Raw genomic sequence first — 19734 nt, forward strand, 5'->3', positions numbered from 1 at the left:
TTGCCCTGAGTTGAAAGCAGACCCTCAACCACTGAGCCACCCACATGTCACTTTCTCTCTGATTTTAAAGCAAAATCTCTTCAATCTTCAGCCAGTTATTTCCATCTTAATCCTGTCTTTTCTTCTCCATCCATAGCCTTCTTTGTTTTCCCCCAGGGATGTCTACCCATGATTAAATCAAAACACCTTTTAGAGATGTGCCCAGCGCCCTATTAGGTGTCAAGGAAGAGTTGGAGAGAGAAACCAAGGAAAAAGCCTTGTAAGGGTGACAGTAAGGAAGATACTAGTCTTCTTTGGTGAGTTCGGCCATTTTAGGACATAAAATTCCACAGGTAATTCTCAGACTATTTCCCTGGTGCCCCTGTAAACACCCTGACACCACAGTGACCTTGGCTTCTTTACTCCCAGTGATCTTCCTCACTGCTCACTCAACCTCCTCACAAAAGGCCAAACCTTTAGGATTTCTTACCCCTCATAGCTCTTCGACTTCCATGATTTCCCCCAGCTCTGAATTTTGGTCTCTCTCACTAACCTCAAAATCATTCAGTTATTCATTCATTCACACAACAAATATTTGGTGATGGATATTCACGTGTCAGATACTGTTTGTTCTTGGCATGAGGGATATATCAGTGAACTAAAGTCTAAAAAGTACTGCCCAGGAGCTCTTATTCTAATGGGGGGGGGGGACACACAGATAACCAGCAGGAAACAATGAATGCGTAAATGATATTTTATATTCTATCAAGGCGATGAAGTAAAACAAAGTAATAGAGATTGGGAGTGAATGTGGTCCAATGTTGGGGTGGGTGTCAAAAATGACAATTTTAGGCAAGGTAGTCTGATTTGCCCTTTCTTTTCTTTTTTAAATATTTTATTTATTTCTTCATGAGAGACAGAGAGAGAGAGAGAGGCAGAGACATAGGCAGAGGAACAAGCAGGCTCCCCGCGGGAGCCTGATGCGGGATTCCATTCCAGGACCCCAGGATCATGACCTGAGCCAAAGGCAAACGCTCAAACACTGAGCCACCTAGGTGCACTGATTTGCCCTTTCAAAGAAGGTGACATTTGAGCCCAACTTGAAGGATATGAGGGAGTACATAATGCAGATTTCAGGGGGCAAGGGGAAGAGCTTTGTAGTGCACACAATAGATAGTGCCAAGGTCTTGTGGTGGGAACATGCCTGGCATTTTTTAAGGCCCCAGGGAAGATGCACGGGGGCCAGAACACAGTGAACCATTAACAGGAAATGTGATCCAGAAAGGGAATGGTGAGAGATGGAGAGATTTATCCATACACTTCTTGTCCTCTACTGCCTGCTGTTCACCTTCATTGTGATTACCTCCTATATAAAATGCTTAATAAATAAGGTTCTATGGATTTAAAGAGAAAGCATGTAGAAGGAGCTTGGAACATTATAGGCCCTTCTGGTATGCGTCCTCTGTTTCTTCCAACTTCCTTAAGTCCTGGCTGGACTTCTCACCAAGAGTGTAGAGAGATTCCGTGAGACTCCCATAGTTTCAATTTCAAAATCTTTTTTTTTTAAAGATTTGATGGATTTATTCATAAGAGACACAGAGTGAGAGGCAGAGACATAGGCAGAAAGAGAAGCAGGCTCCCTTCAGGGAGCCTGTGGTGGGACTTGATTCCAGGACCCTGAGATCACGACCTGAGCCAAAGGCAGACACAACCACTGAGCCATTCAGGTGCCTCTCTGTTTCAAAACCTTTGACTTCCTCCTCTCTTTTGCTATATTCTATCCTTAAGAAAAACTTATTTCTCTCTTTTTGCTAAGGCTGAACTCTCTCTACCTGTGCTTTTTATTCCCATCTCTTCCCCTCCTGATCCCCTTTCTCACATGCATTTTAAAACCCTTCCTTTCATCTGGCTCTTGCTCTCCTGGAGACGAGTATGCACAGGCATCCCTTACCGTAAAATAGCTTCCTTTAACCCTACTACATACTCAAGCAATAGCTTCATCCCTCTCCCCTCTCAAATTTCATAAAAGAGTCCTGTTGCTTTTTCTGTTTTAACCCACATGCAATTTGGCTTCCAATTTTATTTCTGTGTTTAACTGAACTCAGGATGGTTACTAACATCCTCTTTCTCACCAAATACAGGAGCATATTTTTAGTCCTCCTCGTTCTTGGCTCTTTTGCGATGGGCTTTCTTGAGAGGGCAGAGATTTTGAATCAAAGCCAATGTGGATTTGGACCCTGACCCAGCCACTATGTAACTTTTTTTGAGTGGTGGAGCCACAGTTGTTGTTATTGTTGTTGTTGTTTTAATCTCTAAAAAGGGGTTGATAATATCTACTTTGCTAGGAGCTGGTACAACTTAGAGACAATGGATATAAAGTATATAGTAGAGACTATTTGGGTCATTTCCCTCCACCTTTTGTGATTGATTTTGTTTTGTTTTGCTTTTTTGTTTTGAGAGAGAGAGAGAGAGTGTGTGTGTGTGTGTGTGTGTGTGTACACAAGCAGGTGGAGGAGGGGCAGAGAGAGAGAGAAAGAGAGAGAGAATCTTAAGCATACTCCATGCCCAGCGTGGAGCCCAATGCTGGGCTCAGTCTCATGACCCCTGAGATCATGACCTGAGCTGAAATCAAGAGTCAAATGCTTAACTGAGCCACCGAGGTGCCCCTGTGATTGAGTTTTAAAATCACTTTTGCTGGGTCTTCCTCCTCTTGCTTTCTTAAAAAGTTTTGCATGTCCAAGGTTTCACCTTTGGATCTCTTCTCTTATCATACTGTACTTCCTTAGTGTCTTATCTACTACGACTTATTCAACAAATAGAGATATTTGGATACCTTTGACACTAGTTCTAGGTCCCTAGAAACCTCTCTTAAATGCCGTATCCATGATACCGTCCAGTATGTACTTTTGGCGATTCTCCTTTGGGGATAAATGAGAGCAGAGTTTGGAGGGACATGGACAGAGAGAGAGTTGAGGTAAGGTACTGAATTCTTAGCTGAGGAGTTTAATTTGATAAGGTCAGCAGACTAAAGGGATTCTGAGAAGAGGAGTAACATGATTTGAATTTAGCATCTTAGAGGAATGCACTAGAACAGAGAGAAGCTGGAGCAGAGAACCCATATAAGAAGATAATTAAGATAATTTAGATATTATTTGATGTGATTCAGGAAAGAAAAATGAAGCTAAAATCTAAGGAATCTTACAGAGAAAGGATTAAGAATCCTTGCCATCATATTGGATAGAGTATAAAGGTTTGAGAGGAATCAAAAACATTCCACAGTTTCAAGAATGAGACACTGGAAAACAAGAGGAATGGTGGCCATTGGTGCCATTGGTGGCAATGGTGAGGCTAGGAGGAATTCTTGTTTTGAAAAGGATCAGAAGAGTGAGGAGGGAGAGTAATTAAAATTTTGATATATTAAGTTTCAGAGGACAGAAGGAAACCCAAGGAAAAACTATCTTTTGGGTAACTGAAACTAGAATAGAAGAAAGAAAATAGGAAACTAGAGTTATTCAGTACTGGTGCTGGACATATTACATTCATTTGTGTACAAAGAGTAGCCAAAATTGGGAGAATAAATGAACTCCCCTAAAGGAGTGACTACAAAGGGGAATGGGTGGGGGGCAGTAATTGAATTTTGGGAGACAGCCAGAGGGAATAAGTGGGAGGAAAAAGGAAAGCTGGAGGAGCCAGAGACAGAGAATTCAAAAACATAAAAAGAGAAGCAGTGTGAGAGAAGCCTACTGACTTTTGCACTAGTTCATAGATTCCTAACTGACTTTTTCGTTATGTACCCACTCTCTTTGACTCCCCCACCTGGTCCCAAGCTTTTCTTTCCATCCATTGTTTATCTGGGCCTCCTGGGCCTGAGCCTAATTATTATTCCTACTGTCTAAATCACTCTCAATTCATGCTTCCCTGCATCCATCAGCCATTAACCCTTCCTTCCTAGTAGTTAATACAGTCAAGCACACTCATTTACAAAAAGCATACCTTTCTTTGCTAATTGGGTAAGTGATGTTGAAGAACTAGAATACAATAGTAGAGAATTTTAGAAACAATGAATGAAATATTACACCAGTACATTCTCATTAAGTCCCTATTGTGTGTCCAGCTGCCCCAAATCAGAAAATACTGTGAATAAATTACTATGTAATATGCAAAATAAGGAGAGTAATATCTTCTAGACTTATGTACATTCTCTTTCTACTTTTTTTTTTAAAGATTTTATTTATTTATTCATGATAGTTACACAGAGAGAGACAGAGAGGCAGAGACACAGGCAGAGGGAGAAGCAGGCTCCATGCAGGGAGCCCGACGTGGGATTCGATCCCGGGTCTCCAGGATCGCGCCCCAGGCCAAAGGCAGGCGCCAAACCGCTGCGCCACCCAGGGATCCCTCTCTTTCTACTTTTAAAGGCATTCTTTCCTCAACGTACATCTTGCCTCCTTTTCCCCCTATTTTCTTTCGTTACATCAATCATATCTCTTTCCTTTCACACACTCACATTGTACATGCATCCATAAGTACTCTCAAATGCCCAAGAATTTTCTATGTTACACCAACTTTCATGCAAAAAATTTCATTCATATGTTTTTATACTTTTCTCCAACTATTTAGCCAATTTAATGGAGCAATGTTATCAACAATCTAACATAAGAATTAAATTATTTATATTTTCCATCTTTGTATCTCTAATAACATTTTGCTAATAGAGGGTGTAACATAGAGATCTAATATTACCTTTGATTTAGAAGTAAATACTTTCTCTGTGATTTACATTTTACTTTATTATGGTTTTAAAAAATGAATAATGCCCTTATTCTTTCTTCTGATTATTGAAACCATACATATTCATAATAAATTATTAAAAATTTAGAAAACTATAAATAATAACCAGATATCCTCTGCCATCATGACAGAGTAACTGGCAATGGACTTACCTCCTGTGGTGAACAGCAATAAAACTAGAAAAAATATTTGTGGACACTATTTTCAGGAATTAGACAACAAGCAGTATAGAAATATGATTTCTGAGAGAAAGGAGATAAATGAGGTAAGCCACACATTTTCCCATCTCTCTACCTAGAAACAATTTTCTAACAATGACATAGATCAGAGTTTGTGAAAGAGTTTCCTTCAGACATTTGACTGAGGTCTAAACTGCACAAGTGCAGAATAAGTTGCCATGAGATCTAGCAGATGTGGCTGTTAGGAGTTGTGAGTAGAATGGAGATACTAGAGGTCACACAATTTGGGGAGATGTTAGAATTATGTTTCAGCCAGAGTTGAGAGACCTTGTAAAAACCAAGGCGTGCAGAACAGGCATCAGAAAAGCCATTCCTCAAGAATAAAGACCATCTCTTAGAGGTAGGGCTACTCTAGACATATCCTAACAAAACTTAACCTCTATAGATTAAAGGAGAACCACTACTAAACAAACTGCATATCAGAGCAAAAGCCATCACTCTAACAGAAGAAAACACATCCAGACTCCTTAAAAGGTATCATTCACTGTAACTGGTGGATGATAAAAAAGATCACTAGATATATGAAGAAGCAGGAAATATAATCAAAATCAAGAAAATATATGCTGTCAGTAGAAAAAAATAACCTCTGTAATGGTCCAGATATTGTAATGATCAGTTAAAGACTTTAATTCAATAATTTTAAATATGTTCAAAGACACAAAGAAAAATATGATCTTAATGGACATAAAGATGAGGAATCATAGCAGAATGGAAATTTTAGGAATGAAAAATACAAAAATAGAATATAAAAAAAGAAGCTAGATAAACCTAACAGCAGATAGAAAATGACAAAAGGAAGAGACAATGTACTTGAAGACAAAAACCATAGAAATGACCAAATCTGAAGATCAGAGAGAAAGAAAATTGAGAAAAAAAAATAAACAGAGTTGCAGTGACCGATTAGAACCCCAGATGGAGAGGAGAGAGAATGAAGTAGAAAAAATACTTGAATAAATAATGGTTGAAAATTCCTCAAAGGTGGTAACATTAAGCAACTTACAGATCCATAAAGCTAAGTGATTTCAAAGAAGAAAAAATACAAAGAAGTCCACACCTAGTTTCATCACAGTCAACCTGCCCAAAATAAAAATAAGGAAAAGCAGTAAAAGAGAAGTTACATACAAAGGAAAAACAATATAAATAGGGGCTGATGTATCACTAGAAACAATGAGAACCCAAAGTATATGAATGATATGAGAGAAATAAACAAGAAGGCAGTCAATCCAGAATTTGGCATCCATCAGAAAAGACTCTTCAGACACAATTTATTTTTATTTACTAATTTATATATTTTAAATATTTTGTTTATTTGACTCAGAGGGAGAGAACACAAGCAAACAGAATGGCAGGCAGAGGGAGAAGGAGAAGCAGGCTCCCTGATGAGCTGGGAGCTGAATGTGGGGATCGATTCCAGGGTCCTGGGAGCATGACCTAAGCAGAAGGCCAATGCTTAACCAACTGAGCCACCAAGGCACCCCTCAGATATGACAATTTTTAAAAAGATAAATTTTTAGTGAATAAAATCAGAGATAATTTATCTCCAATGGATCTTCTCTATGGGAATTATTAAAAAACTCTTCAGGCAGAAAGAAAATTATAATGTGATATTTAATTGAACATTTGTATTTCTTCTTACAAATTGTTCATGTCCTTGCTCATTTTTCTATTAAGGTGCTAATATTCTTATCTATCTTATTTATATAACAAATGTCATATGATCATCTGAATAGATGCAGAAAAAGCATTTGACAAAATTCAACATCCTTACATGATAAAAACTCTCAACAAATTAGGAATAGAAGGAAATTACCCCAATTTAATAAAAGCCATATATAACAAACACTCAGCTAACAGCATACTCAACAGTGAAAGGTTGAAATCTTTTCTTCTAAGATCAAGATCAAGACAAGGATGTCCACTCTCACCACTCCTATTCAACACAGTACTGGAAGTCCTAGCTAAAGCAGTCAGGCAAGGAAAGAAATAAAAGATATTCAAATCAGAAAAGAATTACAATTATCTCTATCTACTGATGACATAATCATATATAGGGAAAATCCTAAAGTTTCCACCAAAAACCTGTTAAAACTAACTAAAATTAAGTAACATTGTAGGACATAGATTAGGCACAAATTCAACATGCAAAACTTAATTGAGTTTTGATATACTAAAAATGAACTATCTGAAAAAGAAAGAAAGAAAGAATCCTATTTACAGTATCAAAAAATTAATAAAATACTTAAGAATAAATTTAATGAAGGAAGTGAAAGATCTGTATACCAATACATATAATACATATCTACTGTACATACTGTACAAATACATATACACTATTTTAAACCAAAAATCATAAGATATTGATGAAAGAAATTAAGGAAGAAAAAAATAAATAGGAAGTTATTCCATGATTATGTTATTGGAAGAATCACTGTTATTAATTCATATTGCTCAAAGCCATGTATAGATTCAGTGCAATCCTTATCAAAATTCCAATGGCATTTTTCACAGAAATAGAAAAAAATAACCCACAAATTTATATGGAACCACAAAAGACTATGAATAGCCAAATAAATATTGAAAAAAAGCAACATTGGAGGAATCATACGTCCTGATTTAAAACTCTATGAAAACGGCAGCCTAGGTGGCCCAGCAGTTTAGCGCTGCCTTCAGCCCAGGGCGTGATCCCGGAGATCCGGGATCAGTTCCACGTCAAGCTCCCTGCATGGAGCCTGCCTCTCCCTCTGCCTGTGTCTCTGCCTCTCTCTCTCTCTGTGCCTCTCATGAATAAATAAATAAAATCTTTAAAAAATAAACTCTATGAAAAGCTATAGTAATTAAAACAGTAGTACTGGCACAAAAACAAACACATAGACCAATGGAATGGAATTAAATAGCCAGAAATAAACCCATGAATATATGGCCAACTAATATTTGACAAGGGAGCCAAGAATTCTCAGTAGAAAGACTCTTAAATAAATAGTTCTGGGAAAACTGAGTATCCAAATGCAAAAGAATGAAATTAGATGCTTGTCTTATATCACTTAAAAAAATTAACTTGAAATGGATTAAAGACTTCAAGACCTGAAATCATAAAATTCATAGAAGAAAATATAAGGGAAAAGCTCCTTGACATCGATCTTGCATATGACACCAAAAGCACAAATTAACAAATGGAACTATAGCAAACTTAAAAAGATGAGCATGGAGTAATGTATGGAACTGTTGGATTACTGTACTGTACAATTGAAACTAATATAGCACAGCATGTTAACTATGCTGGAATTAAAATTCAGAAAAAGCAAAAGAAACAGTTAACAAAATGAAAATGCCACCTACAGAATTGGATAAAATGTTTGCAAACCATATATTTGGTAAGGTGTTAATATCCAAAATATATAAGAAACTTATATGACCCAATAGCCAAACTAACATACAAGCAAGCAAGCAAAAAACTACTGCAATCTGATTTCAAAATGGACAAAGGACCTGAATAAACATTTCTTCCAAAGAAAACATAAAAATGGCCAATAGTACATGAAAAGGTGTTCAATATCACTAATCATTAAGCAAATGCAAATGCAAATCATGATGATGTAGTGCCTCATATGTGTTAGAATGGCTAGTATCAAAAAGACAAGATAATGACAAGTGTTAGCGAAGATGTGGAGAAAAGGGGACTTTGTGCACTATTGGTGGGAATGCAAATTGGCACAGTCCTTATGGAAAACACTAAAAAGGTTCCTCAAAAATTAAAAAATAGACCACCATATGATCCAGCAATCCCAATCCTGGGTATATAATTCAAAAGAAATAAAATCACTATCTCAAAGAGATATCTCCACTCCTGTGTTCATTGCAGCACTATTTATAATAGCCAAATCATAGAAACAACCTAAGTGTCCATTAATAAAGGAATGAACAAAATTGTGATATATACATTCCACACCTCTTTCTCTCTCCACTCTTCTTAAAAACTGAACTTCTAGAAACAGAACAGATTGGTGGCTACCAAAGGTGTGGGAAGTGTGGCTAGTAAAAGTGGCCAAAATTAAAAACAATAATAAAAAAGAGAGATCCATGAAGTCTGTATAGAAAATCATAAAATAATGCTGAAAAACTAAAGATCTAATGTAAAGAGAGATTTAATGCATCCATATTTCTTATGTATAACACAAAAATCATAACTTAAAAATGGAAAAATTTTAATATCTCAAAGTTGAAAACTTCTGCTTTTCAAAAGATATTGTTAGAATCCAAATACAACACTGGTTTTATATGATATGTTGGAAAATTGAATTTAAATAAAAAAGAAAAAATAAAAACAAGCAAAAAGAAACAAACACATAAATAAGAGAGAAAACGAATACAGATACAAGCCACATACAGGGAGAAAATATTTTCAAAACATGTAGCTGATAAAGGACTTGTATGTAGAGTATATAAAGAACTTCAAAACTCAATAAGAAAACAAACAACCAGTTATATAAAATGGGCAAATAAAATTTTTAATGGCTTAGAACATTTTATTTTTTCCCAGCTTTATTGAACTATAATTGACATGTAACATTGTGTTAGTACAATGCATTGATTTGATACACAGATAAATTGCAAAATGATACCACCAGAATATTAGTTATCAACTCCATTCTGTCACATAATAAGCATTTCTTTTTGTGATGTGAATGTTTAAGATGTACACTCTTAGGAACATTCAAGTATATACTATTTTTAGCTATAATCAGCATGCTGTACATTATTCCTAGATTTCTTAATCTTATAACTAGGAATTTATATCCTTTATCTCCCCATTTCCTCTGCCCCCAAACTCCTAGTAACCACCACTATGCTCTCTATCTCTGAGTTTGTCCTTTTTATATTTCCAAATCTAAGTGATATCATACAATATTTGTCTTTTTCTGTCGGACTTATATCCCTTAGCATAATGCCCTCAAACTCTATCCAAGGTGGCACAAGTGGCAAGATTTCCTTTTTCCTCATGGTTGAAAAATATTCTTGTGTGTGTGCAATCAATCCATTTATCCATAGGTGGGCACTTAGTTTGTTTCCATATCTAGGCAATTGTGAATGATGCTGCAATAAACATGGGAATGGACATATCTCCTTAATATCCTGTTTTCACTTCCTGTGGATATATACACAGAATTGGGATTGCTGAATGATATGATAGTTCTATATTTAATCTTTTAGGGAACCTCCCTTCTGTTTTCCATAGTGGCTGTGCCAATTTACATACCCACCAATAGTGCACAAGGGTTCCCTTTCTCCCCTTGGCAACACTTGTTATCTTTTGTCCTTTGATGCTATCCATTCAGACAGATGTGAGGTGATATCTCACCATGGTTTTGATTTGTGTTTCCCTGATGATTAGTGATGTCAAGCATCTTTTCATGTACTTGTTGGCCATATGTATGTCTTCTTTAGAAAGCTGTTCAGTTCCTCAAAATGGGCAAAACATTTAAACAGACACTTCACCAAAAGAGATATATGGATGGTAAGTAAGCCAGTGAAAAAAGCCCAATATAATGTGTCACTAGGAAGATAAGAATTAAAACCAGGGACACCTGGGTGGCTCAGCGGTTGAGCATCTACCTTTGGCCCAGGGCATGATCTCAGAGTCCCAGGATCCAGTCCCACTTCGCACTCCCTGCATGAACCTGCTTCTCCCTCTGCCTGTGTCTCTGCCGCTCTCTCTCTCTGTGTGTCTCTCATGAATAAATAAATAAAATCTAAAAAAATTTAAAACCACAATGAGATATTGCTACATATGCTGTAGAATGGCTAAATTAAACTGAATATATCAAATGTTAGTGAAGATAGAGGAAACTGGAACTCTCAGACATTGCTAGTGATATTATAAAACAGTACACCCACTTGAAAAACAGTTTGACAATTTCTTAAAAAGGTAAATATTTCACCTACCATATGGCCTCAGCTTTTCCTCTCCTAGAAGTTTATCCAAGAAAAAGGAAAGCATATGTCCTTATAAAGTCTTATACATAAATATTTATGGCAGCATTATTTATGATAGGTAAAAATTGGAAAAAGCCAAAATGTCCATCAACAGAGAAATGGATAAGCAAATGATAGTTTGTCTATAGAAGGAAATACAAGTCAGAAAAAAAAAGGGTGATGATAACGCAATAGCATAGATGAATCTCAAATAATTATTTTCAGGAAAGGAAAGTAGACAACAGTGCATTTCATTTATTTACAATTTTAGAAATTCTAATCCATAGTTACATAAAGCCAGGTCATAGTTGCTGGGATGGGGGTGGGATGATGGGAAAGGGTGGATGTGTTGATTACAGAGGCACGAGGAAACTTTTTGGGATAAGGAATGTGTTCATTATCTCATTTGTGGTGATAGTTTCACGGGAGTATGTCAAAACTTATCAAGTTATATAATTTTAAAATATGCAGTTTATTGTATATTCAGTATACCCCAATAAAGTGGTTTTAAAAAGGAATTTAAGACCTTGAACTTTTTACTTAATACCCATATATTTTATCTTCAGAAAATTGTACTTTAAATCAAGTTGATTTAAAATGGAAAAAAGGATGGTAACCACAATTGGCATTTAGATGTATATCTTCTATGGTGTTTTCTATGCACATGGATAGAGATGGACATGTATTTTACAGACATATAATACATACTATTTAAAATTTGATTTTCACCTTATTCATTGAGAATATCTATTTCAATACATATAAATTGACAAAATATTTTAATGACTATATAATATTCTATTCTAATATACTATATAGTATTTAGTGGATCCCCATTTTAACCTTTGTTTATAATATTTCAGTATTACATACAAAACTGAGGTGAATATTCTTGAATATATAACCCTGCAAATTTTTATATTATTTTCTTACAATAAAATATTATAATTGATTTTTTTTGGTGCATATTGTCAAATAGTCATCCATAAAGGGTTATAACAACTTATGCTCCTGCCAGAAATATATGAGATTGCCTATTTCTCCATACTCAGTCATCACTGAATATATCCTTTTTTTCTTGGTGAACCTGATATGTGAGAAGTGATTTTCTCATAGCTATTTTAAATTACATCTCTTTGAATATTATTGGGAATGTATACACTATTAGTATTTTCTTAAGCATTTGTATTTCTTTTTTTGCAAATTAATCCATGTCATTGTCCATTTATCCATTAAGGTGTTTTCTTATTCATTTAAGATAACTATTTTTTAGTAAGGATATTAACCCTTTGACTGTCATGCATGTTTCAAATATTTCTCATTGGTTGTTTGCTTTGTCCTTTGTCTTTGCCATTTAGAATCTTTTATTTTTTTATTTTTATTTTTTTAGAATCTTTTAATTTTATATTCTATTTACAATTTATATTGTAGATGCTAAATTTTGTCTGGAAAAACAGGAGTTATCTTTAATCATCTCATGGATTTCACCATACCTTGAATTGTACTTATTTGACATTCATAAAATATAAGAATGCCTGACACTATATATGTAGAGCAGTAGGAACGATGCATAGCATATAGTAAATGCTCAATAAATTTTAATCACTACTATTATTGTTATAAATATTAAGTTAATAAGTGAGTCTGATGATCTGAGAAATGAGATAGTTATAACACATACAAAAATAAGGCTCCATTGTGTGGCTTCCATCCAGAAAGAGATACAAAGTTAACTTCATCCAAATATCAGACTATGACTTTCCTTTTGCTCACTTTACATGAATATTGAATGGCTTGATCTTTGGAGCTGATTTAAATCACCCAGAAAATCTCTTTGTCCTTTCTCCATGCTTATAAATCTACCCTGAAGCTTCCTCTGGATGTAATTATTTCAATGGAATATTATAATAAAGCAAAGATTTCTTAAGAGGGAGTGTGAAGAGAAAACTTTTGAGCATCCTACCTTTCCAGCTCCTTTAGCTGCAGGCATCATTCAGAATGAGAGTAAACAAAGATGGTAATGATGCCTTGAACAAAGATCTGCAGCAGTTGCCAGGCAGCTGAAGAAATTTGAGACCAGAGTGATGCTGGTAGGAAGGAAGTTGTCTGATATAAGGAATTACCATGCAATTGGGGTAGATGAGAGATAGTTATAGTTGGCCATCTCTCTCCAGCAGGGCAAATGGTGGGTGGAAACAGGTCCTTATCATGGTTATATGTGTGTATTAACCAAATTATATACGGATGCTCAAAGCATCTAGAGTACATGAATTTGGAGAGTGGTATAATGAATATGACATAATCATAGTCAATTCATTCATTTTATGAATGAAATTTGGGTCAAAATAACGTTGAAGATGGAAGCCTGGACCTAATGTAGCACTCTGCGGCATTTAATTGTAATCAGAAACTATGATTCACCTGGACCAATAAGAAAAAAAATTAAAGCAAAGCATGAAAGACTAATGAAGTTTGCATGAAAATTGAGACATGTGCTTAATTGCACACAATCATGATGCTTTTTAGTGTATTGTACCACAGAAAAAAGAATCACATTTGAATCTCTCCTAAAGATATCATCTAGTGATCAGATACACCCTCTGGTTTATCACAAAATCCAACCTGGCTTACACTGAGTTACGATGTTCCCATGCCCTCATGCCTGAAATGCTAATGTCATGCCTTCTGGCTTTTGCCCCTCTTGATAGATATGGGGGACCTCTCAGCTTTCAGCACCAACTGTCTCTGCTGTTTTTGTTGTGAAGCATAATAGTGTATCATCATGACAAGCTTGGAGAAAGTTGGACTTAGACTAAATGAAAATGTCCTGCAAATGATCTTGAATTCATTTTTTATTTTCTCTGGATTTCTTTGCCTTCTGTAAAGACAAAACTGATGAAGTTTGAAGAGAACATATGATGCTTTAGGGGCCTTTTGGACTCCATTATCCTTGACTTCTAGTTGCCTGTAACCCTTCCTGTAGATCACCCTTCTCCTTTTTGAAATGTTGTTCTTTTGGTTTCTATGACACCGTATGCTCCTCTCTCACCAACACTCTCTTTTTCAATCTTCTTTACTGATCTTCATAATCTTGTTTCCCAAATATGTGTTTCAGTTGGTCTTTGGCTGCCTGCTTTCCTCTGAATATACACTGTCCCAGCCTGTCTCAAATGCCATCAAAATATTCATAACTCCCAAAACTTTATCCAGGCCCTGATATTTCTCCAAGCTCTTTTCATCTTCAAATCCCTGCTGTGTATTTCCTCTTGCTTCTTTCACCTAAACTCAATACACCTTGAAATAAGTTCACTACCTTTGTTATGGATGGGTTGCATCTGGATTCTTGACCCTGTTCCACTGATCTATGTGTCTATCTAAATCCAGTCAGTCTTGATTACTTCAGCTATGTAAGTCATCTAACTTTATTCTTCTTTTTCAAAATTGCTTTAGTTTCCTAGTCCTCTTGCTTTTCCATACAAGTTTTAGAATAATGTTGGCTATATCTTTTAAAAATTTACTTTAAAAATTTTTTGATGGGAATTTGATAGGAATTTATCCTGTTTATTAATTTGGAAAAGAAATACACATCTTTACTATGCTGGGTCTTTCAAACCATTAACATAGTATTCATCTCCATTTGTTTAAATCTTTAAAAAAAATTCTTTCGAGGGGGAGGGCAAGATGGCAGAGGAGTAGGGGTCCTCAACCCGCCTGGTCCCACCAACTTACCTAGATAACTTTCAAATCATCCTGAAAACCTACGAATTCGACCTGAGATTTAAAGAGAGAACAGGTGGAATGCTACAGAGAGAAGGGTTTTCACTTCTATCAAGGTAGGATGGCAGAAAAAAATAAAAAAGAATCAAGTGGGGTGGAGGGGCCCTGCGAGGAGCCAGGCTAAGGCTGGTGGCGAGTGCCTCCAGCCCAGCCACAGAGAAGCAGGGACTTTAAAAAATCAACACCGGATTCTTCCGGGACAGAAAGACACTCAGCAGGGAACTCGGGCTGAATCACAGGAGGGGCAGTGGAGCCTCCAGTTTCCCGGAGTCACTAACAGAGGAAGTGCACCTGGGAGGAGAGTGCACCACACACCATAGGCCGATCTCGGTAAAGGGCTGGAGCGCGCGCCCAGCAGGGCCTCGGGGACAATCCAATCATGAAATGGCAAAAGACATGAACAGAAATTTCACCAAAGAAGACATACACATGGCCAACAAGCACATGAGAAAATGCTCCGCATCACTTGCCATTCGGGAAATATAAATCAAAACCACAATGAGGTACCACCTCACACCAGTGAGAATGGGGAAAATTAACAAGACAGAAAACCACAAATGTTGGAGAGGATGTGGAGAAAAGGGAACTCTCTTACACTGTTGGTGGGAACGTGAACTGGTGCAGCCACTCTGGAAAACTGTGTGGAGGTTCCTCAAAGAGTTAAAAATAGACCTGCCCTACGACCCAGCAATTGCACTGTTGGGGATTTATCCCAAAGATACAGATGCAGTGAAACGCTGGAACACCTGCACCCCAATGTTTATAGCAGCAATGGCCACAATAGCCAAACTGTGGAAGGAGCCTCAATGTCTATCGAAAGATGAATGGATAAAGAAGATGTGGTTTATGTATACAATGGAATATTACTCAGCCATTAGAAATGACAAATACCCACCATTTGCTTCAACGTGGATGGAACTGGAGGGTATTATGCTGAGTAAAGTAAGTCAATCAGAGAAGGACATACATTACATGATCTCATTCATTCGGGGAATATACAAAATAGTGAATGAGAATAAAGGGGAATGGAGAAAAATGAGTGGGAAATATCAGAGAGGGTGACAGAACATGAGAGACTCCTAACTGGGAAATGAACAAGGGATTGTGGAAGGGTAGGTGGGAGGGGGGATAGGGTGACTGGGTGATGGGCACTGAGAGTGGCACTTGACGGGATAAGCACTGGGTGTTATACTATATATTGTCAAATTGAACTCCAATAAAAAATATACAAAAAAACTAAAATAAATAAAAAATAAAAAATTCTTCCATCCATGTTTTATAGTTTTTAGCACACAATTTTGTAAATTTTTTTATGTTTTTACACAAATAATTTCTTTTTGAGTAATTTAAATACTTTTTTGGTTTTTAAAAATGTAGATATAATTGATAAATAACTATGTTAGTTTTAGATATACAACATGATTTAATATTTCTATAGAGTAGGAAAAGATCACAATAAGTCCAATTACTATTCATCACAATGGTACTCTATTTAAAATTTCAGTAGCCATGTATGTGTCCATTGTTAATACATAGAAATATTACTGATTTTTGTATGTTTATCTCGTACACTTTGACCTTGCTGATCCCACGTTTTAGATATAGAGTTTTTTAGTAGATTTCTTGGTTATTTCTACAAACAACATCATGTTATCTGCAAATAAGGACAGTTTTATTTTTTTTTCTATTCTGTATTCATTTCCTTTTCTAGTCTTATTATAAACTGGCTAGAATGCAAAGTGCTATGTTGAATAAGAGAGATGAGAGTGGGCATCCTATCTTTTTTCTTAGGAGGAAAGCATTTCACCATTAAATAAAATTTTAGCGGGGATCCCTGGGTGGCTCAGTGGTTCAGTGCCTACCTTTGGCCCAAGGTGTGATCCTGGAGTCCCGGGATCGAGTCCCGCGTCGGGCTCCCGACATGGAGCCTGCTTCTCCCTCTCCCTGTGTCTCTGCCTCTCTCTCTCTGTGTCTATCATGAATGAATAAATAAAAATCTTTTAAAAAATAAATAAATAAAATTTTAGCTCAGTTTTTATATAAATCTCTATTAAGTGGCACACATTGTCTTCTTTTTTTTCTGAGAGTGTTTATTTTAATCATAAATATATATAAATTGAATTTGGTCAAATTATTTTTCTGCATTGATTGATATAATCATGTAATTTTTCTTTTTTATCCTAGTAATAAGGCAGATTATACGATTGATTTTCAAATATTGAACCAGACTTGTATCTCTGGAATGAACTCCATATGGTCATGGTGGATAATCCTTTTATGTATTGCTGAATGTTATTGCTAATATTTTGTTGATATTTTGTGTTTACATTCATAAGGACTACTGGTTTGACATTTTCTTTTTTGTAGTGGCATTTTATTTTGATATCATGGTAATACTAGCTTCATATAATTATTCTCATCTTTCCTCCTATTCTAATTTGTGGAAAGTTGTATAGAATTGGCAAAAATTGTTCTTTAAGAGTTTGGTAGAATTCTCCAGTGAAACCATGTGGGCCTGGAAATTTTGAGAGGGTGATTTTAAAATCAGAATTTAATATTCTTAATAGATATCAGGCTGATTATCTATTTCATTTTGGATGAGTTGTGGTAGTTTTTATTTTTTGGTGAATTCATCCAATTTATGTAAGTAATCAAATTAATTTGTGTGGAGTGGTTTTTAGGATCCTTTTGATGTCTTCTTTCTTTCTTTTTTTCCTTTGTCAGTCGTGCTAGAAGTTTATCTATTTATGTTATTTTATTTTAAGATTTTATTTATTCATGAGAGAGAGAGACAGAGACAGAGACAGAGACAGAGGCAGAGGCAGAGGGAGAAGCAGTCTCCATGAAGGGAGCCTGATGTGGAACTCGATTCCAGGACCCCAGAATCACACCCTGAGCCAAAGGCAGACGCTTAACCATTGAGCCACCCAGGCGTCCCTAAGTTTGTCAATTTTATCCATTTTTTTTAAAAATCATTTTTTTCATTGAATTTTTAGTCTCAATTTCATTGATTTATGCTCATATCTTTATTATGTTCCTTCTTCGGCTTGTTTTGCATTTGTTTTACACTTTTTAGTTTCTTGATGTGGGAGTTTAGATTATTGACTTGAGACTTTGCCTATTTTCAAATGTAAGCATTTAGTGCTATAAATATTCCTCTCATCATTGCTAAAGCTGTAGCTTACAAAACCTGATATGTCATTTTTATTCTTCAATGTATTTTTCTATTTCACTTGAGACTTATTCTTTGACCTGTGGATTATTTAGAAGTGTGTTGTTTAATTTCCAAGTGTCTGAAGATTTTCTTGTTATCATTCTGTTACTGATTTGTAATGTGGTCCCATTGTGTCAGAGAAAACACTTTGCATGACTTTAATTCTTTTAAATTTGTTGAAGTTTGTTTTATGATCCAGGTTATGGTCTATTTTGATACATGCTTTGTAGGCACTTGAAAAGTGTATGTATTCTACTATTGTCAGATAAAGTGTTCTACAGATGTCTCTAAGATCCTTTCAGCTTTGATGATATTGTTGAGTTCTTCTATATACTTATTTTCTGTCTAGTTGTTATATCAATTGCTGAAAGAATGATATTTAGGTTTCTTACTGTAATTATTAATCTTTATTAATAAATTTTATTTATTTCCCCTTGCAGTTCTATCAGTATCTGCCTCACATATTTTGCAGCTGTGTTATTTGGTGGCAATGCATTATGGATTGCTACATCTTCTTGGTGTATTGACCCATTAATTATATGATATCCTTCTACCTCTGGTAATATTCTGTGCTCTGAAGTCCACTTTATTTATCTACTCCTGCTTTAGTTTTATTAATATTCATATGATACATCATTTCTTGCTATTTTACTTTCTACCTGCTTATGTATTTATATTTGACATGATTTTATTTTATTTTTTTTTAATTTTTATTTATTTGTGATAGTCACAGAGAGAGAGAGAGAATGAGGCAGAGACACAGGCAGAGGGAGAAGCAGGCTCCATGCACCGGGAGCCCGATGTGGGATTCGATCCCGGGTCTCCAGGATCGCGCCCTGGGCCAAAGGCAGGCGCCAAACCACTGCGCCACCCAGGGATCCCTATATTTGACATGATTTTATTTTAAACAGCAAATGATTTGGTCAGGTTTGAAAATCTAAATGGCCAATCCAAATAAATAAATAAATAATAAATAAATGGCCAATCCATATCTTTTAATTGGTGTCATTAGACCAATTTTACTTTTGATGCAAATATTATTATGGCTATCATTTGAATTATTTGTCCCATAGAGGCAAATTGTCATTTTTCTCTCGCTGTTATCCAATTTAATTTTGTCATTAACTTTCAGAAGTCTTACCATGAGGTTTTGGTGTAGATTCTGTGGGATTATCCTGTTTGAGACTTGAAACTCTTCTTGAATCTGCAGGTATGTCTTTTGCTAAATGTACAAGTTTTCAGCCACTATTAGTTGAAATATTTTTTCAGCACTGCTCTCTTTCTTGCTTCCTGGATTCCAGAGATATGAATCATAGAATTTTTCTTATTGTGTCCCCAGGACTCTGTTCAATTTCAAAATCTATTCTATTGTTCAAATTATGTAATTTTTTTATTGTTCTAACTTCAATTTCACTATTTTTGTCACCCCGTTCTGTTCTTTAGCCTATCCATTGTGTATTTTATTTTGTCTATTGTAATTATTTTTAGCTCAAAAACTTTAATTTGGTTCTATCTCTATCTCTATCTATCTCTTTAATTATGATAAAATACACACAACAGAAATTTTACCATTAGTTATTTAGTTCATTAGCTATGTGCAACCATCACTGTCATGTAGTCCCAGAATATTTTCATGACCCCATGGAGGAATCCCTTACTCATTGAGCAGTCACTTAAAATTTTTCTCTCCACCAAGTCCCAGAAAACTACTAATACTCTTTCTATCTCTATGGATTTGCCTAAATAAATGGAATAATACAATAT

This window comes from Canis aureus, chromosome X (genome assembly GCF_053574225.1).
Source record: "Canis aureus isolate CA01 chromosome X, VMU_Caureus_v.1.0, whole genome shotgun sequence".
NCBI lineage: Eukaryota > Metazoa > Chordata > Mammalia > Carnivora > Canidae > Canis > Canis aureus.